General features: G+C 40.7%; 1 pseudogene; it reads left to right on the top strand.

The window, feature by feature from the left end:
* Positions 1-2,282: 2,282 nt before the first annotated feature.
* Positions 2,283-11,020, top strand: LOC138733483 (tetraspanin-3-like; annotated as a pseudogene).
* The last annotated feature ends 1,756 nt before the right edge of the window (positions 11,021-12,776 follow it).

Here is a 12,776-nt window from a genome sequence, read left to right as displayed (position 1 = left end):
AATCTGTGTTAGGATTCCAGTTTACTTTGACTTTTCAACTGCATCTTTTTGTGCAATCTGCCTTTCCAGAAACACTTCTTAGTAGGAGGATATGACTGAAAAATAGAATAAGAGTGCTTTAATGTTCTGGCTTTGGCTGCTCGGTTATCTCTGTGTCGTCAGGAGCTTGTTCATGTTTCTCTCTGGATGCAGGCTTTTTCATTTATCAAAGCTCAGTTTATTGCCTTCTGTTCCTGCTGCTTTCATCACTATGGCAGCTGAATGTTTTGTTCAATTGAGTTCTACTCTTTACTGCTACCTGCAAATTTGTCTGGAGGAGCACTGTGAAACAAAAGCATGGATCGCAGTATCTGAGATCTACTTGTTTGAAGAAGAGTATATTTTTAAAAAACAGTTTAACTACTAGCCACCAGCAAACATTTTAGCATTATGTCATTAAAGAAGAATATTGAAACACAATGACTCTAAACACACAATTGCTACTGTTGTTGAAACTGATTTGTGCTATGTTGAAAATACTTTTAATTACACAGAAGTTACTGCTGCCTGGGAAATTATGTGTCTATTACAAATAGAGCAGGTTGATATGCTGAACGGAACAAATGCAGGCATAGAGAGTATGTGTGCTTAGTAGGAGCTACATTTATTCCAGGATTTACAAATGTAATAGAACACAGTGGATTTCAGCAGTATTTACTAGCATGCTAGGCAAGGCAATGGGTACTCTGATCATTGTAGTGCCATTTTTCAGTATTTTTAAGGTTTATCAAAAGCTTCAGACAAAGTGGCACTTCTTAAAAAGACAAGTTGGGAACTGAAGTTGGAATGAAGTTGGTAAATGCCACATATTCATGTTAAAATGAATGGGGCTTCCACTTGGCAAAACCCATGCAAAGAGCCAGAGCACAGAAAGCCTTGAATATTTGAATGAGAGAAGGTTTGTTCTTATTAGGACTGCAGTGGACATGAAGGACTGCAGTTCCCATTCCCCTTGCCATATGTCCTACCTTCCTCCTGACATTTTGCACAGCCTTTGTCTGTGCACAGGGAAAAGGATGATGCTGAGAGTGCAGTCTGTGCCAAAGAAAATCTAGGAAGCTCGGCGGTCTGAGCTGTCGACCTTTCCCTCCCCTGCATTGCAGAAATTCTGTGGCTACAGTAGCTGCTTGTTGGTGAGCTCCACTTCCTTTGAATCTTATGTTTTCTGGAAACTGGAGCTCTTATTGAGTGTCTCCAATACCTTTCTTATTGGTAACCAGTCTGTAAATATAAATTTGTCTCTAAAATGAGTGTAGTGCTGGAGAAATATGTCAGTATGACACGCGGAGAGACTGAAACTGCTCTGGTTACTTCTGCTATTTGTGCAGCCCTGATGGTATTGGTGGGGCTTTCATCCTGCTCCAAATGTCTTTTCTCCTATGCCACTGGGGACTGCTGTTAAACGTGGAGAGACTTCCTGATTACTTGCATATGTGTGTGGGAAGACTCATGGGGCTTCCGACAACATAAAATTTTAGTAGTCACCACATTTTGAACACCCTGGTACACGCATTTAAGATTTCAAACCAGACCAGACATCTGTGGAAAGTTTTCTGCCTCAGACAGGGAGACTTAAGGACCACACTTTATAGGAAAGGATTGGGTTCAAGACTATCTAAGGAATCTGAAGGTGCGCAAGTCCATGGGATGAGATGAAATACATCTTCAGGTCCTAAGGGAACTGGCAGATGAAGTTGCTAAGCCATTATCCATCATGTTTGAGAAGCTGCAGTAGTCCAGTGAAGTTATCACGGACTGGGAGTGGGGAAACACAACCCCCACTTTTATTACGAAAAAAAGGAAGACTCAGGGAACTACAGGTTGATCAGTATCACCTCTGTGGCTGGCAAGCTCATAAAGCAGATTCTCCTGGAATATCTGCTGAGGCATATGAAAAATAAGGTGATTGATGACAACCAGTGTGGCTTCACTAAGTGCAAATTGAGCCAGATGAATTTGGTAGCCTTCTATGATGGGGCTACATCATTGGTGGATAAGGGAAGGCTAAGTGACATCAACTACCTGGGCTTGTGCAAATCATTTGACAGTGTCCTATACCACACTCTTGTCTCTAAATTGGAGAGACATGGATTCGACAGGTAGACCCCTCAGTGTATAAGGAATTGGCTCGATGCTTGAACTCACACCATTGAGGTCAACAGCTCAATGTCCAAGACCAGTAACAAATGGAGTTCCTCAGGGGTTGTTACTGACTGGTGTTGGTTTACATCTTTGTCAGCAATATGCACAGTGGGATTGAGTACACCCTCGGCAAGTTTGCAGATAACACCAAGCTGTGTGGTGTGGAGGACATGCTTGAGGGAGGGAATGCTATTCAGAGGTACCTTGACAGGCTTGAGAGGTGAGCTTGTGCAAATCTCATAAGTTCAACAAGGCCAAGTGCAAGGTTGTACACCTGGGTCAGAGGAATCCAAAGCACAAATACAGGCTGGGGGGAGAAGGTATTGAGAGTAGCTCTGAAGAGAAGGGTTTGAGTGTTTTGATGGATGAGATGCTTAACATGAGCTCAACATGTATGCTTGTAGCCCAGAAAGCCAATCATATCCTGTCTTGCATCAAAAGAATTGTGACCAGCAGGTTGAGGGAGGTGATTCTCCTCCTCTGTTCTGCATTGGTGAGACTTCACCTGGAATACTGTGTTCAATTCTGGAGTCTTCAGCAGAGGAAGGACATGGATCTGTTATAGTGAGTTCAGAGGAAGGCACAAAGATGATCTAAGGGCTGGAACACCTCCCATATGACGACAGGCTGAGAGAATTTGGCTTGTCTAGTCTAGAAAAGAGAAGGCTCTGGGGAACCTTACAGCAGCATTCCAATACTTAAAGAGGGCTTGCAGGAAAGATGTGGAGGAGCTTTTTACAGGGTGTGCAGTGGTAAGATGAGGGTTAATGGTTTTAAGCTGAAAGAGGGTAGATTTAGATTAAGTACTAGGAAACAATTTTTTTACTGAGAGGATGGTGAGGCACTGGAACAGGTTACCCAGAGAAGTCATGGATGCCCCATCCCTGCAGGTATTCCAAGGCCAGGCTAAGTGAGTTTTTGAGCAATCTGATCTAGTGGAAAGTGATCCTATCAGGAAAACAGCATTTTATTTTTTTTGCTACAGGCAGCTGCCAAATGAATTTTGGAAGTATATTAAGGAAGAAAATCACTTAAAGTTTTTTCTTTTTTGAATATTTTTTGTAGCATTTACCCTGATTCATCAACTATGTTCTTCATCACTGTAGCAACTTTTAGTGTAATTCATGTAAACTTACTCTATTTATTTGTCCTCCAAATCTTTCTCTCCCTGCTGATCTCTCAGCTCTGCATTAAATCTCTGACTTTTATCTGTCTGCTGAAAAGGGGAATACTCATGTGCCTCAGAGTATATTAACATGCATCCTCAGTCAGAACCATAGAACGTACTGAGCAAAAGGTGCAATACTGTGCTATGGGCTAGAAAGCTGCATCTCCCAGGTCATATTCTTCTCACAATGCCTCCTGAGCTTTTTCATGCTGAGTGTCACAGCACCAAGTTCTGCTGAGATGTGCTGAAGAAATCAGTCAGCTTACAGTAACCACAGCTGTCGAAGTGCTCTGTGAGAAAATGGAACTCTTCTGGAGTGCCAGAATATTTTTGGTAGTTCTAGTGGGACTTAAGCATGGAGGGAACCTCACTGAGCTTTCTGAAAAGGCCCCCTGTGTCCAGCAGCTGCGCTTGAAAATTGAGATTTGATGAGTATATTACCTCTGAAATAAAGGAAAGTGACTCTTACTAAGGTAAAGACAAGTTGTGCCACTTGTTATCATGTCTGGAAGTTTGCTAACTTTCCTGGCAGTGGAATGAATTCCCATTTTGTCCCTTAAATATGTTGTTACATTCCATGTTCAAATATATTTTCATTTGTTTGCTTTTGTTTTACATTTAGATGCTTCCATGAGTTTAAACCTAATAGACCCTTTCCATGTCAGTGACGATATCTATATTTAAAATCAAAAAACTGCTTGAAGGCAATTGTTTGGTGGAGAGATTGTAGATAGAAATAGAGCACAGAAATAAATTGCAGATATCTTTGGTTTTGATGTTTTTTTTCTCTAACAAGCTGCATTTCATCTGAATGGAAATGCATGAAAATCCTATTAAAATTGGTTTTACTTCTTTGAAATGTGCTGTAAGACCAATTCTGACAAAGCTGACATTTCATATCCTCCTATCATGACTTAAGAAAGATACTAAAAATAAATTCTCTGCTATAGTCACTATAAAATCTGGTATGAGATGAACGTTACATTTGCCAGTAAAAAGAGAAAAGGATTCTACAAAATACTGCTTTTCTTACACTTGGCTAAATTTTCAGCTGCCTTGTAGGCTGACAATGTTCTTTGCTAGTATCACTCTTGGTGGAAAAGCTGATATTTTAATCTTTTGTCAGATCAACTCAAAATGAATGTTTTCATTGTTTCCCCCCAACCCCCACAGTCAATGAGCTGAAAAAGAAATCAGTTATTCATCAGAATTTACATTCTGCCAGCCTTCATCTTTGCAGACGAGTTCATGAAGCACATACTGTGCAAACCTCATTCTTTCAGGTAAACTCCCGCTACAGGTCTGAAGAGGTCTGACAAGCTGCTTTCACCAGGGTGATCCAATGCTCTCATTTTAAAGGAAATTGCAGAATATGTCTCTAGCCAGACCAAATATTTCAGAACTAGTCCCATGCTCATCACATCATTACTACTACAATGCTTTTTTTCCTCTTCAATCAATACTCAAGCAAACCTTTAATCAAGAATATTTTGCATATGATCATGCCAGGTATCTCCCCTTCAGCTTATTTTTGAGCAGCTAGACACAGGAGGCTATAATACTCAGAACAAATACATCTCTGCTGAAGTGGCCTCAAGAACAAACTGACATTGAGCCTAGACTTACACTGTACGCTCAACAATGGGGTCCAGGATTCCATATTGCAATAAATCCTGATCACTTAAAGTTGAAGTTTTTGGAGCTCAAGGAGCATTAAAAGTTCAATGTCCTCCAAGAAACAGAGTAACCAAAGGCAACATTTGCAAAAGAACCTCAGTAATTTAATATCCTAAGACTGACTGATTTTAAGATTTATTGTAAAATTAATTTGAAAGGTAAGTCCCAGATGCCACATATAGATTTTATAGTATAAATATGAACAAAAGATTTCCAAGTTTTTATTCACAAACAGCTGTTTCATGACTGCTCACTAGATTAATTCATATCACTGTTCAAATGGATCACATGTTTAAAGTTCATGCATGTCACCTGCAGCATTGCCATATCCTGAGGCTTCACAGGTGATGCTGTGGACAATAATGTCCCAGTGGGAGTCCAGCCCAATTTTACATTAAAGCTTTCACCTAAGGAAAAAGTATTCTACAAGTATTCCTTTTGCTGCAGAGACCTAGAAGAGAAGAAAATTCATTTGCAGGTAGTTCTGGCAAGTTTAAGTTTGTTGTCAGGTCTTTACACAGTTCACTAACTTCCAGAAAATGTATTCAGACACTTCTGACTTATCCCTTAAAAGAAAATCTGTTAGTTATTTTCATAAGTTAATGATTAAAGAGCTTCTATTTAATATTAGAAATCTTTTAATAACTTCAGAAAGTGCCCAGAAATCTTGCATATGGTATGAAACAAAAATAAGCACACTGCATCCACATGAAAAATATTTTAGCTAGTAATGGGTGAAAACAATTAAAACAAATGACACAAAATACCTTAAATGTCAAGGTGACTTGACTTTCAATGTTCTGTCCTTTCTTCATTTTCTTAAGTTTTCACAAAGTACCATTTACTCCAACATGTTTTTAATACTGTTACCATCTGCAGTAAAATGAAGGCTACCAAAAGAAGTTTCCTTTAAATTTTAATTTCCTTTTTTCTTCCTTTGCTATTCTGTCTTTTAAAATCTTCTCCAGCTTCTGAAATTCCAAAATGACAGAAATAGAGAAAGCACAGTGTTTTTCTTTCCCCTCTCTCCCCCCCCCCATTTAATAAGTGATATTCATCCCAGTCCCAAGACATTTTATAACAATTCCAGACTGCCAAACAAAAACAAGAGTGGAAAAAAAAGTTCACAACAACAACAGAAAAGCTTTAGCCTTTTTCTTATGTTCAGTTCATAAAAGGAAAGAAAGAGGAAAAGATATGAAACCACCAAACTTTTGATATTTGATTTTCAATATATTTGATACCAATGAAATCCTGGAATGTTAAAAGCAAAACTAAATAAAAGCCCTGAAAGCATTTGGTACGGTTCTTCAATTACAAAAGAAACCACTTTTAGTGAGGCAAGCTGAGCTGGGGTAAACATCTGACTGGCTATAGTTGAAACACCTGCACAATGGTAAATCAGTTCTTGTGGAGAGTGCATTTTATTCATGAATAAAAGGTGACAATCATATTTCCTCTGCTTGCTTCAAGCTTTCCGTGAGAGGCATTACTCTCATGCAAGGCATCTGACATTGGTTGCTACAGCAACTGATTGTGCATAGTAGCAACTACAGGATCTGGGTCTAACCAGGCTTGTTCATCCGCTTTGTGTTTGGGCTGTCAAGAGTGATCTTGTAATGTGACACATCTCATAGAAGAACGTTTTTTTCATTCCCGAAGAGCCAATAGACTTCTTAACAGCTTTTAGTTTTATTTAGAAACAACTTTCCACTTGGTACCAAGTCTTTCTGCTGTGTGTTGTTTTGACTCCCCATCATAGCTTGAATCAGCTAATTGACAAGAAGCAATCTCCCTCTCCCCTATTACTACTTGTTTTCTGTCACTTTACATGCAGCCATGGGTTTTTATGGAAACAGGAAGAATTATGTGTGAAGACTCTTTAGCTTGGGAAAGCTATATTTCCAAAGGGCAGCAGACAAGGTCAGGATCAGCAAAGAAAGGAACGACACCAACGATGATAATTTTCTGCTTCTACTAGATCTGCCAGCCTTGCTGGTTCACACGGCAGGTTCCACCTACCAAAGGGGTCAGGAAAGTGTGTTTAGGGGAGAGGTAAGCTTAATATAAAAGGTGGAGTAGGTGAAACTGATAAAACTCTTTGTGTTTCAGCAAGGTTTGAAAGTCATATCCTATGCTGTGGATGTGCTTTAATCTAAAAAGACCTCTAAAAAGTGTTCTAAATTTTCAAGTCAAATCGCTTCCAGAGTGCTTTAACTTCACCTACAAGGCCCAGCTACAGCAGCTTCATGTTTGCATGGGTTACAGATGAAATAGCAGCAGTTCTTCTGAAGCAGTTTTAGGGCTTTTCTATATCACTGTGACAATGGATGCAGTGGCTGAGAGTCTGGCTTTGAGATCATATCTCATTTTATATGAAGTTAGTATTATGACAATATTGACTTGAAGGGTCTCTAGTCCCACCCCTGGACCTGTGTGGGACAAACCTCTTTGACTTTCCTGGCATATCAGAGCCATTTGATGTCAATCATGCATTGCTAGAATAATGAATGCAAGGAATACACACTGGGCATCTTGAGGGATAATACTTCCAGAGATATTCCAGAATGTAGTTTATCTAAGATGTATTATCTATAAACACTCACATGTGAATTTCAGTGCTCATTGATTCATAAGCAGAAATGACTCCAGAGAAAGCAGGGACAGCATTTATCATGTTACACTGTTTACTTGTGGAAAGAAAATAGCATTTCTGTTCTGCCTTACCTCTACTCTCTTTGTCACACTAGAGTCTTTTGATGGATACCTCCACTTACTGCTTTTTTTCAAGTTTTTGACTGCACATGCAGATAAAATAACAGCACAAATGCAGTGCTATTGAGGGGACCAGTTAGCTCATTTGGTTACTTCAGGGACCAGTTCTATGTTTTTCTTGTTCTTCTTTGTCTTGCCTGTCTTACCAGACAACAAACGTTTTGGGCAAAAGCTCTCATTTCCTGGTTGTGTGTGCATTGCCCAGAACAAAGTGAGCAAGGGGTTTTAAACAGCCCTGCCAATATAAATCCCCACTGCAGCAATTTCATCTTGCATGGTGTTGTTTGTGTTCCATTCCCACAGATGGCACCGGGCACTGAAAGCTCTTACCTGGGAACTTGCTTCCAGTCAACATTTAGTGTTGGTGTTTCTGATTGCTATAGGGAATAGACAGGCATATGACCTTTCCTGTCCACTTGTACTTCTGTGAATGAACGTCCTGACTTCAGGAGGAGGCTTTGCATGGATGGTTTCCTGTTCCTGTGAGCTGGCTCACAGCTCTTCACATGGAGCTAAGCCAGCACAAAGGCACCAGTGGAAGGATGAGAGCCTGTGGCTGCACAAACCAATCCACTTAAAATAGCCACCTTGTGCCCCTCTCTCTCCCGTCATCTGTATGTCCCACAGCCATCGGAAAAAAAAAAAAATTAAAAAACCCACACACAGTCCAAAAGCAAAAGTCAGATTTAAGTCCTCACCCTTTTCTGATACATTTCCTCTGCATCACGTAAATATTAAATTAGTGTAGTTTGCCTGCATGCACAGATGTGAAGGGAAGTCCTTTCTGTTCCCCACCATTCTCCCTCTCCTTGACGCAGAACACAGAATCTGGAAAAAAAACCCCAAAACCAAAAACATTCAAGAGAATTAGTGAATGGCAGGGAAAAAATACACAGCTGGAGGGCTCAGGGTAGCAGCTAGCTGAACAGGAGAGAGGGCAGACAGACTGCAGAGACCAGTTGCAGGAAAACGCACATCCTAGGACAGCTTTGAAGGAAGCATTTGGTTAAGATTTAACAAGTTAATCACTGCATGTTAATTACTGTTAATGGCAAGATTAAAAATAATAAAAGCAATTTATCTCATTCCAAAATAATTAGCCTTAATGACATATTTGTGCAGCACATGGAAAGACATTTTGATGGGGATCAGCCCATCATCTGTGTGTGTATAGCATACGTAACAACAATAGTTCCTTGTAAAACGTTTGACAGATGTGTGATCACTGGCTTTGCTGAGACTTTTCCAGGGTTCCAGGGATCTGAGCCCTGACTTACTCTGTTTTTCTGCAGGGTCTGCAGGTGCTCACATTTCTGAAAATTAGGATAATTTTTCTGTGCTCTCCTTGATGTATGCACATTCTATTAGCCCTGCTCTGAATCTTGAGAAAGAGAAGAAATGTTATGGTACTTCATCAGGATGACTAGGGAATCATTGTTGGCCTTGGGACTGGTCTTTTGGTGCCTATGGCAAATTTTATGAAGGTTTCCCATCCTGCTTAATATTTCTGTATCATGTGTTTGAGTAGTAATGCTCTTCTTCTGGCTGATAAGTGGTGTTAATTCCCTTAAGGACTGTTGTGAAGTCATTTAACTTGTGTGTAATTCAGTTTCTTTACATATAAGGAAAAGTGAATACAGTTGTTAGCGTTGTTTGTATTAAGTGATCACAGCACTTGGTTAAATCACTAGTGATGCAAACTGAGAGGTACCAGAGTGAAATTGTAGGGATTTCTCACCCAGGTGTCTTCAGTAACAGAAGCTATCTACACAGAAATCTTGCTGAGTAAAAAAGGGCAAAATATTGTTAACGTCATTATGCCCCTCATAAGATCTAATGAGTGGTAGATATACAGGGAAGGATAATGAGTCTGAGTGAGTGTTACCTATGGACTTCCCTGATTAAATAGCTCTGCTTAAACTATTCCTTCATTAGTTACTCTGACTTGTGCACTTGTTGCCATCTTGGCTACTGCTGTAAGATTGGATTGTTGGATTACTTCCTTCACTTGAGCAGTCCAAATGATAGAACTTGAACTGCTGGCTACCAGCTTGATTATTTCACTACATTTGGCACTTTAATGTATAAAAGCAGTAAAGCAAAAGGTGAGGCCTCTTTCCAGCTATCCTCCACCTTCAAATGCTTCTGTCTCCAGGAACAACAGAGTAAATGGCCTTTCAACAGCAGGCATGGTGCATATAGTCTTCTGGTTTCTGCAAGGTATGCTGAACAAGCAGTGGATGCGTAGCTGATGCAAGACCTAGTGTTTGTGCTGAGGGAGTCTCAACAGTGTTGCTCCCTTGCAAGTTGTTTTTGAGTGGAGATGTCATCTGCTGCACCTGGATAAGCGGGGTGGAAGCCTCTTACATGGTGGTGACGAGGTTATGGGCTGTTAGGAGTGAACAGGGTGAAAAGAGTTAGGGCTATGGTGATCATCTTTGTAGTGCTATGAGGACTCGTGTGTCAGGCTCTTTGCTCAATGTCTGCTGAGGTTCCTGGGTTTCATCTTCTGTGCCTTTTTTGCAGCTCTGGCCTTTGGTGGAGTTTTTGTGATCCTGATGTACAAGAAGTACAAAATATATATTTCAGGAGTCTTTTCTGACTCTCCATGGCTAGCTGGCCATTGCAGAGGCACTTCTCTTGTTACCTGCTGGAGTTCTGTCTCTCTCTGTCTCTGCTAAGAGCTCCTGCTATCAGCAAGGGACTTTCATGTACTTGCTGCTGCTCCTCCTCTGCTTAGAAATGTCTTCAGCGGTTCTGGGAAAGTTTTGCTCTGTTGGGATGGATACTGAGCCGAAAGGCACTATGGGTTACCTTATCTATCAGTACAATAGACACAGTTCCAGGGTCCTGGGAGCAGGGCTGTGAATGAAGTACAGAGGAAGCTGCAGTATTGTGGGGTTCAAAAATGTACCGGCTGTCTAACAACAACAGCTGCTTCTTGACATCTTCCAGCTGAAAGAGCTCATATCCTTAAAAATTGCCGTGAGGTGAAATATTATCTCTGCAGGGGTGACTTAGGCCATGTGGAGCATCTTTTCCAGGAAAGCTGTCTAAATAAACTGGAAGACTTGTTGCATTTTGTCATGCTCAACGTTTTTTTGGTTCCATACTGTGCTAAATATCTTAGAGCTGCTGGCTAGTGTTAGCAATGGCGTCTTCATGAGGTATCAAGCTTTCCACAACCTTCAAATTCCAGACTCATTTGCCTTCTCATAGGCCTGTAGAGGCTAGAAGCATTGCTGAACCAGCTGCCTATTTCCTTGGTTTTGTACAACCTTACAGTTGTCCTGGAAGAAAACTTCTTTTGTTAAAAATATGTTAACATGTGTATCAAACTAATTAATCACTGCTGGGTTGGTTTTTTTTTTTTAATGTTCAACCTTTATATCAGTTTTCCCCCAGTTCTTGTTTGATAAGCATACTGTATTTGAAAAATTTTAATAATGGAAGTCATGGGAGGGGAGGGTCTTCACCATGTGCAAGCATCAAACTGCTGTATGTGAGTGTGGGGAAAACAGTAGAGAGAGGTAAGCCCTGCTCAGGGAAGCACATTGCAAAGCCATGACCTGAACTTCTGGAATGAATCTTTACTGTACCAGAGTCTTGAAGAGTGATTAAAGAATAGAATTCTTCACCTTCAAACTTGTATTTAACGGTTTAGTACCTCTAAAAGAAATTATTTGGATAAAATTTAACACTCCTTTTCTTTTCATCCTTCAAATGCTGGTTTAAAAATTAACTTATTATTCAGTAAAAATAAATGCCAATTTTTGAAATGGCCTGAGGGTGCCATCTGAATGGAAGAGATATGTTTAACAATAGCACAGTAATTAATAAGATGATATACAGCAGAACTCTAAGGAGTTGCATGGGAGCAATTAGCAAATTAGAGAGGAAGAAAGGTCTGTCTGTACTATTAACTTATTTCATGTCAAAGGAAGGAATGAGTCAATACTTCTTTCCTGAAAAGTTACATGGAGTCATATGCATGATTGAATGACAAAAGTAATACACTGCTTCTTCTTCAGGTAGTCCTGCCCTACCCTTAATAAATCCTTGTCTTCTCTGTTTCCTGTTGGTAACACTCCAGTCTGCATGAGCTGAAAGGAACTAAGTCAGCAGATGGGTTATCCGTATCCTTGCTTATGTCAGTGCTGATGGTGTTCAGGCAGGTCCTGGTAAATGCTCTGCTCCCTCTTTGTTGGTCTGCACATCTGTGGTTTTGAGTGCTTGGACATTTGTGTCTGTCTTGAAAATGTTTTCAGTCTCACTATTGACCTGCGAAGGAGAACTGCAGCAGCTCTACCCAAGGGTATTAAGGGAGATGGAGGAAGTGTTTGCCAAACCTTTCCATCATCTACCAGCAATCCTGGCTGACTGGAAAAGTTCCATTGGACTTGAGGCTGGCAGATGGTACACTCATCTGCAAGAAGGCCTGGAGAGAGAATCAAGGGAACTGTCAGTGTGACCTCAGTGCCAGGGAGGGTCTTGAGTGCTATCTCACAGCACACAGGACAACTAATCAGGCCCAGTCAGCATGGGTTTATGAAAGGTGGGTCCTGCCAAACTAACCTGATTGTCTTCTGTGACAAGGTGACTAGCTTGATGGATGAGGGAAAGGCTGTGGATGTAGTGTACCTGGATTTTAGTAAAACCTTTGATACCATTTCTCACAGTATCCTAATAGAGGATCTGTCTACCAATGGCCTGGAAAGGTGTACCCTCTGCTGGCTGAAAAACTGGCTGGATGGCTGGGCCAAAAGTGTGGAGTTAAATCCAGCTGGAGACTAGTCACAAATTGTGTTCCCCAGGGCTTGATGCTGAGTCCAGTCCTGTTCAGTATCTTCATCAATGACCTGTATGAAGGGATGGAATGTACCCTTAGTAGATTTGTGGGTGACACAAAGCTGGGAGGACATGTTGATCTACTGGAGGGTAGGGAGGCTTTACAGAGGAGTATGAACAAGCGGGA

The sequence above is a fragment of the Phaenicophaeus curvirostris genome, chromosome Z (genome assembly GCF_032191515.1).
Source record: "Phaenicophaeus curvirostris isolate KB17595 chromosome Z, BPBGC_Pcur_1.0, whole genome shotgun sequence".
Lineage (NCBI taxonomy): Eukaryota > Metazoa > Chordata > Aves > Cuculiformes > Cuculidae > Phaenicophaeus > Phaenicophaeus curvirostris.
This window is presented reverse-complemented; position numbering and strand designations above follow the sequence as displayed.